This window comes from Prionailurus bengalensis, chromosome B2 (assembly GCF_016509475.1).
Source record: "Prionailurus bengalensis isolate Pbe53 chromosome B2, Fcat_Pben_1.1_paternal_pri, whole genome shotgun sequence".
Taxonomy (NCBI): domain Eukaryota; kingdom Metazoa; phylum Chordata; class Mammalia; order Carnivora; family Felidae; genus Prionailurus; species Prionailurus bengalensis.
Window position 1 is genome coordinate 5143095 of NC_057349.1, and position 11618 is coordinate 5154712.

The following is an 11618-nucleotide window of genomic DNA, read 5'->3' on the forward strand; positions in this document are numbered from 1 at the left end:
CTCCGAGCTGTCAGCACAGAGCCCGACGCGGGGCTCGAACTCACGGACCGTGAGATCGTGACCTGAGCCGAAGTTGGACGCTTAACCGACCAAGCCACCCAGGCGCCCCTAATGTTTATATTTTAGAGAGAGAGAGTGAGCAAGCAGTGGAGTGGCAGAGAGAGAGGGAGACAGAATCCAAGCAGGCTCCAGGCTCTGAGCTGTCAGCACAGAGCCCGACATGGGGCTCTAGCCCATGAGCTGTGAGATCATGACCTGAGCCAAAGTCGGAAGCTTAACTGACTGAGCCACCCAGGCGCCCCAAGCATCCAACTCTTAATTTTGGCTCAGGTCATGATCTCACGGTTTATGGGATCAAGCCCCACATAAGCCTGCTTGGGACTCTCTCTCTCACTGCCCCTCCCCCACGAGCATGTGCATTTTCCCTCAAAAATAAATAAAATAAGAAAATTCAACCAAAATTATATTAAGAATTATTGGAAACTTCATACTCCAAAACACAGGCTATTAAGGAACCACCATAAGTTTTGTTAGGTGTGATGATGACTGTTGGCACGTTACAAAAATGTCTCTCTAGATTTACTTTAAAATATTCTGGAAGAATGTTCTCTCCTATCAGCACAGAGCCCGCTTCGGATCCTCTGTCTCCTTCTCTGTCTGTCCTTACCCACTTGTGTGTGCGTGCGGGCTCTCTCTCTCCAAAATAAAAAATAAACATAAAATAAAATGAAATACTTCAGAAGAAGAAAAAACAGAGTGAGGGGAATACATGGAACAAGCCTGGGAGATGTTGGTAATTGTTGAAAGTGGATGACGAGTAGGTGGTATTTCACCACACACATATTCTTTTCTATGCCCGTTCATTACCTCCACTGTTGTGTTTACTTGAAAAGTTCAAGATAAAAAAAAACAAAACAACAAAACCAATGGCAACAACGAACAAAAAGACAACTAAAAAATAGAAGTAGGGAGAGGGTGACTAGCAAGATGCACCGGCAAGGCCCTCTCGCCTGCCCCAGCCTGGCCCCCAGCACCCGCCAGGTCACTCCTGCCCAGCCCAGCCACGAGCAGGCGCTCCTCGTCCTCAAGCACAGGAAGCAGTGGCTGTGCACGCTCTGCCTGCCCTGCCGTGAAGACCCACAACAGCAAACCATCAGGGAGATTTTCCGGTTGCCACGCAAGGAAGATGGAAATGTTTGCAGTTTCCTAGAAGGAGGATCATTACTTAGAGGCTCTAACAAACTGACGTATGGACGTGACACACAGCCTTCTGTTTTGTCTTCCGTGTGGATTCTTCGGAGAGTGAAGTTGGCATTTGAAATGTAATTTGGTATTCTTGGAGACATTAGACAAGTATTTTTGAAAGTGTCTGAACTGGATTTCATTCTCCCTGTAGACAAGGTCGATGGTATGCTTGCAGAAACAGGGATGCGGGGAACGGTATTGGAGACCAACATGAATGAGATTGTTCCCTTCGTTGATGCACAAAAACACCCAAAGACAACCCTGACGAGGCGGGCATCGCTGGAGCGCCAACCTGTGCTGTATCAGCTGTAAAGAACGTGAATCTTCCTGCAATCCCAAGAAATACCGACATTGATAGCACACGTGTAAAAGTGGCAAGGCTGCCTTCTTTTTGGTAAATGATTCGCAAGGCTAAAAAAACAAAATTGGGCTCTTCCCGGGTAAAATCCAGAGGGAAACGGCATTTAATGTTACATGCAGTTGCTCACCACAAATAGGGGAGAGTCTTGGATTTAAGTCAAAGTACTGTATAGAAGTTGTATAACACTGACAAGTTCCTGCGTGATTTTTTTGTCTTTCCTAATCTGCATTCCTGCGTCCGCTGAAGGCCTGTCTCTACATACCGGCTGCTACGGTATTCAAAAAGCATCTTACATATTCTTTAATTACTACAACCCAAATGTTGGTGTTTTGAATGGATTACAAGCGCAGCATTCTCTAATTCCTTCTACTACTTGTCATGGTTGTTATTTAAAGAACCAAGTATATGTTGCATGAAAGCAGTATGACCTTTTTCTCTTGGCTTAAATAAGCGCCAAAGTAACTGGGGGGAAAAAAATTCAAGTGGAACAGTTTCAGTTGGGCCGTACCTCTCTGTGATCTACATTCCCTTAGGTATGACAACGAACATTTAAGCATAACTTTTCAATTTCATTTATTTATTTAAGTAGGCTCTGCACCCAGTGTAGGGCTTGAACTCACGACCCCAAGATCAAGAGTCGCACACTCACTGAGCCAGGCAGGTGCTCTTAACCATAACTTTTCCATTGTGATTTTATGTTCACATCATATTTGGATATCCCCCGATATATAGTTTTTTTTACATTTATTCATTTTTCAGAGACAGAGCACAAGCAGGGGAGGGGCAGAGAGAGAGAGGGAGACACAGAATCTGAAGCAGGATCCAGGCTCCAAGTTGTCAGCACAGAGCCCGACGTGGGGCTCGAACTCACAAACCGCAAGATCATGACCTGAGCCGAAGTCGGAAGCTTAATCCACTGAGCCACCCAGGCACCCCACCCCCAATATTTTCAAAAGAAAAACTTCAAACATACATGCAGATTTCTCACATCCTTTTTATTTTGAAAAATTTCGGATATCTGTGCAGATCGACAGAACAATACTATGAAAGCCTATGTGCCCACTATCTAGACTCAACAAGTTGAAAGTATTCATGACCCTTTTGCTCCTTCTGTTGCTCCCTCCTCCTCCTGAGTTTTTCAGTGTCCCTGCTCAGAACCCCCCAACAGCTCCCCTTTCCGCTTGGCCCTTGAATGTGGTGGTTCTAAAACGGCTCCAGCTCTGTCCTTTATCTTGAATTAAGAACTAGAACGTTGTGTCCCTCGTTAAAGGCCTGTCAGTCATCAGAAGATGCAGAGAAATTGCTTGGTGTAGGAGAGCCCATGAGAACGTCTGCTTCCTGAAGTACTTCCTGCTCCTTCCTTTTGATCTTCCCAGTTGCAGATCTTCTGGCCTTTGCGTGTTTACTGTAAACTATACCCTGAAGCTATTCCCAGGAAGGCATGCAGGGGACAGATTTGGTGGAGATTAACGCAGACTAAATATCGTCTTTCTGGGGCGCCTGGGTGGCTCAGTCGGCTGGCCATCCGGCTTTGGCTCAGATAGCGAGTTCAAGCCCCTCATTGGGCTTTGCGCTGACAGCGCTGAGCCAGGTTCGGATCCTCTGTTCCCCTCTCTGTGCCCCTCCCCTGCTTGCGCTCTTATCTCTCAAAAATAAATAAACATTTAAAAAATATGTCATCTTGCTCAGTTATAAAATTGTGGGATGTCACTATCCCCCCCTCCCCCATCCCCACAGATAATTTAAAAGTTGACGATTACACACCCCATTAACAGGTTAAATACACACAGTACACATTGATTTCTGGTCTCAAGGCTTCACAGAGCCTGGAAAAGACTGCATCTAACCCTTTTAGTGTCGAAAGGGCAAAGGGAAAAGTTTGTTCAACTAACTCTAACTGCCTGTATTACTTGAATGAGAGGTGAGTGTTGCCTTCAGAAGTTCCTTGCTGTTGAGGTACAGTCTCAGTTATGCTGAGAAGGAAGCCGGAGCTGAGGTGAAGTGGACCTTGAGACTGGGAGAGAAAAAGAGCAGTATCTGGTGCTGACGGGTCAGATAAGGAACAGGGAAGGAAGCTCCCTGAGTCCTTGAGTGCGTGGTGGGGCTTTTTTATTGCTTAAATCAACACAGTGCAGAAAATTAACTAGCATATAAGAGGATCCTTAATAAGCAGTATGTGTTTATTATTGGAAAAGATAAGTTTAAAGAAAAGGAACTAGCCTAAAGCAAGATAGTTTCCTTTTTAATTTTGTTATTTCCCAAATATGGTTGCCCTGTGGCGGCTACTGATTTAATAGAAGTAAAACAGCTGATGTTAATAGAAGTCACAGATTGGTTTTGGTCTTGGTTGGCTTTTTAATTGTTTTTTTTTTTTTAACGTTTATTTATTTTGAGACAGAGAGAGACAGAGCATGAACGGGGGAGGGGCAGAGAGAGAGGGAGACACAGAATCGGAAGCAGGCTCCAGGCTCTGAGCCGTCAGCCCAGAGCCCGACGCGGGGCTCGAACTCACGGACCGCGAGATCGTGACCGGAGCCGAAGTCGGACGCTTAACCGACTGAGCCACCCAGGCGCCCCTTGGTTGGCTTTTTTTTTTTTTTTTTAATTTTTTTTTTTTCAACATTTATTTATTTTTGGGACAGAGAGAGACAGAGCATGAACGGGGGAGGGGCAGAGAGAGAGGGAGACACAGAATCGGAAACAGGCTCCAGGCTCTGAGCCATCAGCCCAGAGCCCGACGCGGGGCTCGAACTCACGGACCTCGAGATCGTGACCTGGCTGAAGTCGGACGCTTAACCGACTGCGCCACCCAGGCGCCCCTTGGTTGGCTTTTTAAAACAGAACGGTTGCCCTTTTTATTTTCTATTCCATGTTACATATTGAACAGTGTCAAATATCTAGCTAAAGGATCCCATGTGGAACTCTTTAATAAGAAAATAGTATTGACGGGGCTTCTTATGAATTAAAATGATTAAGAGGAAAGAATAGTTAAAAAGATATATATCCTGTGATTATATAACATACTTTTATTTTAACGAAAGACTAATTATTAATCTCTTATTATAAAATGGTAGCGGAGTTGTAATAATTTACTCTGATTTCATTATCAAAAGTCTAGCACGGGCGCAGTCTGAAAGAAGCCTAGAGTTTAACGTATCGTACCAACGTCGGTTCCTTAGTTTGGCAGCCATACTACAGTAATGTGCGATGTTAACGCTGGGGAACCTGGATGACAATTATGTGGGAACTCTCTGTATTATCTTTGTTACATTTTGTAAGTATAAAAGTATTCTAAAATAAGTTTATGAAGAAAAAACAAAGCCTAACATACGATGTTGAGTATAGCAATGGATGTATGGATAACGATCTGCTCAGTATTACCCCAATGACGACTATAATCATGAAAATTACACATGAATAAATCTTGTAAATTAAAAATGTGACATTTTTCAAGAAAGTTCCATGTGAAAATATTCAGCTCAGGTTACCAATTCTAAATTAACAATCAATAAAGCACAATCAGACTAAGAACAGTTCTTTAATGTGTTGGGTACTTAGGACACCTAGAAATACTCTTTCTTGAGGCTAAAATAAATTAGATGAGGCCATTTGAACAAAAGAAAGCTGTTATCTGCCAGTTTCTCCTGCATTTCTGGTTCATTTGGAAAGAAAAACAAAGAACTGCGGGGATCAGATGTCTATGTGTTCCTTCTTTCTCTGTTTTCTGGCATTTGTATATTCCTGAAGTTACAGCAATGGTAAGATCCCACTGAGGTATAGCGTTCTTTCAATAAATAATTGTGCAGACTTCATTAAGGATATCCCATGCCTTCTCATTAAATAAACAGAAAGAAAGACCCTGTGTCCATTAGGCTTCTCGTCGGTCCCACCTCAGTGTTTGACATTCAGTCTTATAGACCAGACAAGTGCAAACAATAGTTCATGGGCCACATTTGGCCTGTTGTCTTTTTTGTTTTTTTAATAGCCCATGAATTAAGAATGGTTTTTACAAATTTTTTTTTAAGTTTATTTATTTATTTTGAGAGAGAGCATAGGAGGAGCAGAGTGAGGAGAGAGAGAGAATACCAAACAGGCTCATAGCTATCAGCACAGAGCCCAACGCAGGGCTCCAGCTCACGAACCATGAGATCGTGACCTGAGCCGAAATCAAGAGTTGGACGCTTAACCAACTGCGCCACCCACGCGCCCCGGTTTTTACATTTTTAAATAATTGAAGTAAAAAATACCAAAAGGAGAATCTTTTGTGGCACATGAAGTGAAATTCAAACTTCAGCATCTGTAATTAAAGTCTTACTGGACTACACCGTAAAATTGTGGCGGCTTTCCTCCTACGAAGGCAGAGCTGAGTAGTTGTGACAGAGACTGTATGGCTTGCAAAGTCTAAAAAATGTTTACTATCAGAGCCTTTCGAGAAAAAGTTTGTCGATCTGTGGTAGACAACTTCCCCCATACACACACTCCCTGTTTGTTTTCAGAACAGTGTTCTCGTTTCTTGGCTTTCCAACCAAGTGCCGCTGTGGGATTTAAGCAGCCGTGGGCAGGGCTGGTGTCTCGAGGAAAGGACTAAAAGCGTAGCTAACCAGGAGAGATCTGGCAGACACTAACACTCAGGAAGGTAAGATGTCAAGTACCAGAGGAACTAATATATGGCTGAAGAGGCCAGGCAGGTCCTGGTGATCTAACAGAAAGGAGGTCGCATCTTAAGAAGTCAGCTGAGGAACAGGAGACTTGAGGTACGAGTGGTCTAGGCAGAATCTAGAAGGTCAAAGTTTGCAGCAGGGGCTGCATGAAAAACAAGGTGATACCCAACCCAAGATCTCATCTTGGGGCGAAGGGGATTGTCCCCTTTTAACACTGCTCTCTCGGTTGGATAGCCTTAAGTCCAAAACTACCAGCGCCGTCCGGAAGAAAGTCCAAGTTTAAAAACGCAGACCTGAGGCGCCTGGGTGGCTCAGTCAGTTAAGCATCCGACTTCGGCTCAGGTCATGATCTCACGGTTCATGAGTTAGAGCCCTGCGTCAGGCTCTGTGCTGACAGCCCAGAGTCTGGAGCCTACTTCAGATTCTGTCTCCCTCTCTCTCTGCCCCTCCTCCACTTGTGCTTTGTCTCTGTCTCTAAAAAATAAATAAATGTTAAAAAAAAAATTTGTTTTAAATAAAAATGCAGACCTGAGGGGAACTGCACATTCTCACAGATTAATGCCTCTGAAGGTTGCTGAAGAAAAGCTAATGACTCTGCTACTAGACTTTCCTTAATGTCTAGTTCTACACACATCTTGATTACAAGATGCCATTATTACTTGTATATCTCAGCAGGATAACCTTGGCCCGGAAGCTGGTCCCTCCTTCGTGACTGGGCCCTATATCTAGTTCCATATCACAGTGAAAAGCCATCTTCTTACCAATCTCCCCAGCAAGAAAGTCTCCCTTGTACATCGCTGGAAGTCTCAAGTGCCTGTATCTCAATTCCCATTTGGACAAAGTCCATAGTGAACAACAGTTGGGAGAAGAAAAGTGACAGAGGGAAGTCATTTAAGTTGTGCCCATTCAGTCATTCTTAATAGTCAGTGATAAAAATAGATCCCTTAAAACTGGTAAATCCAGGCACCTGGGTGGCTCGGTTGTCTGAGTGTCCAACTCGACATCAGCTCAGGTCATGATCCCAGGGTTGTGGGATCAAGCCCCGTGTCGGGCTCTGTGCTGAACATGGCACCTGCTTCAGATTCTCCCACCCGCCCCCTCTGTCTCTCTCTCTCTGTCTCTCTGTCTCTTTCTACCCTGCTCACTCTTGCTCTCTAAAAATAATTTTTTTTTTTTTAAAATAAAAAAGAAACCACAACTGATAGAGGCACTTGGGTCGCTCAGTTAGTTAAACGTCAGACTTCAGCTCAGGTAATGATCTCATGGTTCATGAATTTGAATCCCATGTCAGGCTCTGTGCTGACAGCTCAGAGCCTGGAGCCTGCTTTGGATTCTGTGTCTTCCTCTCTGTCTGCTCCTCCCCCACTCACACTCTGTCTCTTTCACAGATAAATAAACATTTTAAAAAAGTTCAAAAAAACCACAACTAATAAATCAAGTATAGAAGAAGTATATTTTAAGATATAAAAATAAATACTAAAAAGAGCAGAAAGAGGTAGGAAGTGTGAATATACTAGTTTCACAAGTACTCAGAGTAAGCAGTCTTACCTAAAGAAACAGGATTAGGGGCACCTGGGTGGCGCAGTCAGTTAAGCGTCCGACTTCAGCCAGGTCATGATCTCGAGGTCCGTGAGTTCGAGCCCCGCGTCGGGCTCTGGGCTGATGGCTCAGAGCTTGGAGCCTGTTTCTGATTCTGTGTCTCCCTCTCTCTCTGCCCCTCCCCCATTCATGCTCTGTCTCTCTCTGTCCCAAAAATAAATAAACATTGAAAAAAAAATTAAAAAAAAAAAAAAGAAACAGGATTAAGTGTAATATAGAAACTTATATTTATAAAGTTAAAATACAAACAGATATTTTCTTATAACTTATTAGGAAAAACACCCAGAGACACTATAGTCACATTCATACAAGAAAATAGTCCATGTAGTGAAAGATTTAAAATGTTAGAAAAACAAAACAAAAACCCAGAAAACATTATACACAATGTGATGCATATTTAAGACCAAATCTTTACATATGTGGGTTGGATTCGCTGTGACAGGCACTGTTGCCTACCCTACAGCTCTCCCCTTGCTGTTGTTTGGGGGATATACCCAGCCCCTTGGCATGACTCACTGTTGGTCAGGCCTCCTGTCCCTGACACCTAAGAGTAGCCAGGCATATGATCCGTTTGCATGGCCAATGAGATTTGAGGGGACATCTGTAGGGCTACTGGAAAATAAATCTTTTCCCCTGTTAAGAGTAGCCCCAGGAAGACAAAGGCTTTTACCCTCTCTTCTGCCTTTGAATGCACCTGAGAGGTTGGGAACCACAGGAGCCAGTTTGAGTTCCTGAGTCAACAAGAATAAGGAGTGTCCCAGCAGAAGGAGGGAGCCTGTGAACTGAGGGCACTATTGAGCTGTTGAATGAACGCCAACCACCACAGTTGCAGAGTGACTCCTATCTTTACCTCCATCGTTCATTTCTTCAGGCCTAGCATGGAAAGAGGTCTCAGTTCATCTTGCTTAGCAAAACATTCCTTAGAAGCTTTTGGCCAGTTGTCTTCGTAGACCGCTTAGGTATTTCACTTGGAGCAGAGAATAGTTGATTTTGTACTAAAAAATCTTCCCAGCAGAGAATCTTCCTGGCCCTGGAGTATATATAAATGGCCTTGGGCTTGTGGGATGGAATCCCGGAACACTGGAAATAGCCGTGCAATAACAGAAGGTGATTCAAGGAGGAGCTTCTAGAGGTCACACTGAGGGCGTAAACTGCTCCAGACAGCCCTTAATTCCTTGCTTGTATGAATGCTTTAAGCTCCTATAGGAACACATTGAGTGTTCCTCCCGCTTGGTATCTCTCAATGATTTCTTTTTTTTTTTTTTTTTAATATTTATTTATTTATTTTTGAGACAGAGCGTGAGTGGGGGAGGGGCAGAGAGAGAGAGGGAGACACAGAATCCGAACAGGGCTCCAGGCTCCGCGCTGTCAGCACAGAGCCCGATGCAGGGCTTGAACCCACGAACCCTGAGATCATGACCTGAGCCGAAGTTGGACGCTTAACTGACTGAGCTACTCAGGCGCCCCACCTCTAGCTGATTTTTTCGTGACTTCTATTCAACCCACAATCTCTCCAGTAGACTTTCTTCCCTTCCCCCGAGGCCCCTCCTCCCTCTCTTTCCCTCGCATTCATTGACTTCCTAATCAGGCTCAAGCTTCTACGACTGTCTGTCTTAACTCCTAGTTCCAAAGATCTCCAGGGCCTCGTCCCCACTGGCTCTCTGTCCCTCCTTTCTAAAACAGATTCATTCTTCGTGCTCCCAGCTTTTCTGGGAGCCACCTCACCACTTTCTTCCCTGTTTACTGCAGCGGGGCTCTGGGTAGTCACCCCACACACCCACCCCCCACAGTGCCGTTTCTTCCCGCATCTCCTGAGCCTCCCTCTGTCCATAGTCTCTCCTGCTGCATATTTGGCAGTCGGTTTCCTTCCCCACAGCTACACTGACGCTGTTCTCTTATAAGGTCAACAATGACCTCTTTTTAGCTAAATCCATTATTCTTTTCTGGTTTCTCAATCTCTTGACCTCTCTGGTACATTAAACACACACACACACACACGTACACACACACACACACACACACACACACACACACAAATGATTTCTCCTACCTCAAATGCTCTCTCTCTTCCTTGGCTTTCGTTCTGTTTGCTAGCAATTCCTCCTGTCTTTATTACTTCTATCCCTCTTGCCACCCCTTTACTGGGTACTCCCTTTTTCAACCCTTGGCACTCTAGGCGGTCTTTCCTCTTTCACTCTAACACACAGCATCTTTCCTACAGCTATTCCATCGGTGCCAGAAAGGCCTGTAATTTGGACCTATCTCCTTTCCCAAACTGGCTCCTCCTCCCCATTGCCCTGCCTTTGGTCATGGCATGGTCATTTTGTCCCTGTGTTAGTTTGATAGCGATGAAGGAGCGTGGGCTAGCTGAGGACAAAGTGCAGGCTCACGGCATCCCCCCCCCCCCCACCAAGGTGGGACATGTATGTTACTCCTTGGACACTCCCAGCTACCCCAAAACAGGAAAGCACAAAAAAACAAACGGTTAAACTGATAAGTGTCTCCACCAGTTTACTAGAAAAAGGTGATCCCATCAACAGCCTGAATTCCCTACTGTCTTATGTTAATGCTTTGCTAGAGGAAAAAACAACCTTAGCTTGACCATAGCTGGGCCTCCAGTAAGTCTTTAGAATGTCAACATGTCTTTAGAAACTCTTTCTTGACTTTGTCTCCTCCAATTCCATAAACTGGTCACCCCCACATTTACAGTGCAGCTCTTCCTGCCCATGGGTCCTGTCCCCATGCTTCAATAAAATCACCTTTTTGTACCAAAGACGTCTTCAACAATTCTTTCTTGGCCATCAGCTCTGAACCCCATGAACCCCACCATGACCCCTAAACCTCATTAGTAGGACTGTCATAACCACAACAACAACAGCAACAATTAAAAAAAAGAACCCACAGAAACGACATTTAAGGTGTCTTAAACAACAGAAATTAACTTTCTTACAGTTCTGGAAGAAACTAGAAGTCCAAGATTAAGGTGCTGGCAGGTCCGGTTTCTCCTGAGGCCTCCAATTGGCTTGCAGATGGCCACCTTCTTGCTGTGTCCTCCCTCACATGGCCTCTTCTGTCCACATGCATCCCTGATGTCCTCTCTCTCCTCTTAGAGGGACAGCAGTCATACTGGATTAGAGCCCACCCCAATGACCTCATTTAACCTCAGTTGTGCCTCTGAGGGCCTTATCTCCAAACGCAGACACCTTCTGAAGTACTGGAGTTAGGGCTTTCACATAAAAATGGGGAGGAGGGTAATTCAATCCATTACTGTCACCCAGGCCAAAAACTTTACTGTCTTCTTGACTGACTTCTATCTTCTACCCAGACATTCAGTCTTCTGGACTTTTCCTATTAAATACTAAATCGATCTCTTTACCACCATTCCCAAGTGCCGTTGTCAGGCCTTAATCTAGTAAAAAATTTTCCTGCCTCATCTTTGTAAGGCCCTCTATAATCTGATCCACCTCATCTGTTGGCATTTTTACCAAAGCCAATCGTACATAAAAAAATAGAAATGATATATTAAAAAAAAAAAAAACAGCCTTCAGCCCTAAACGCAGGCCCAATGCCCAGATGTAGGCTTCATGTAGTTTCTTTGATCTAGAATATGCTTGAGAAAATTACTTTCCACCATATCTCTTTTTTCTTGCCATGCTGGTATTCCATAATCCTAAATAATAATATTATACAATATTATTTAATATTATGCAATAATAATATTGTGCAATATTGAATTGTATCTACCAGTTTAG

General features: G+C 44.1%; 1 pseudogene; it reads left to right on the top strand.

The window, feature by feature from the left end:
* The first annotated feature begins 376 nt into the window (after positions 1–376).
* On the top strand, positions 377–1966 carry LOC122489156 (annotated as a pseudogene).
* The last annotated feature ends 9652 nt before the right edge of the window (positions 1967–11618 follow it).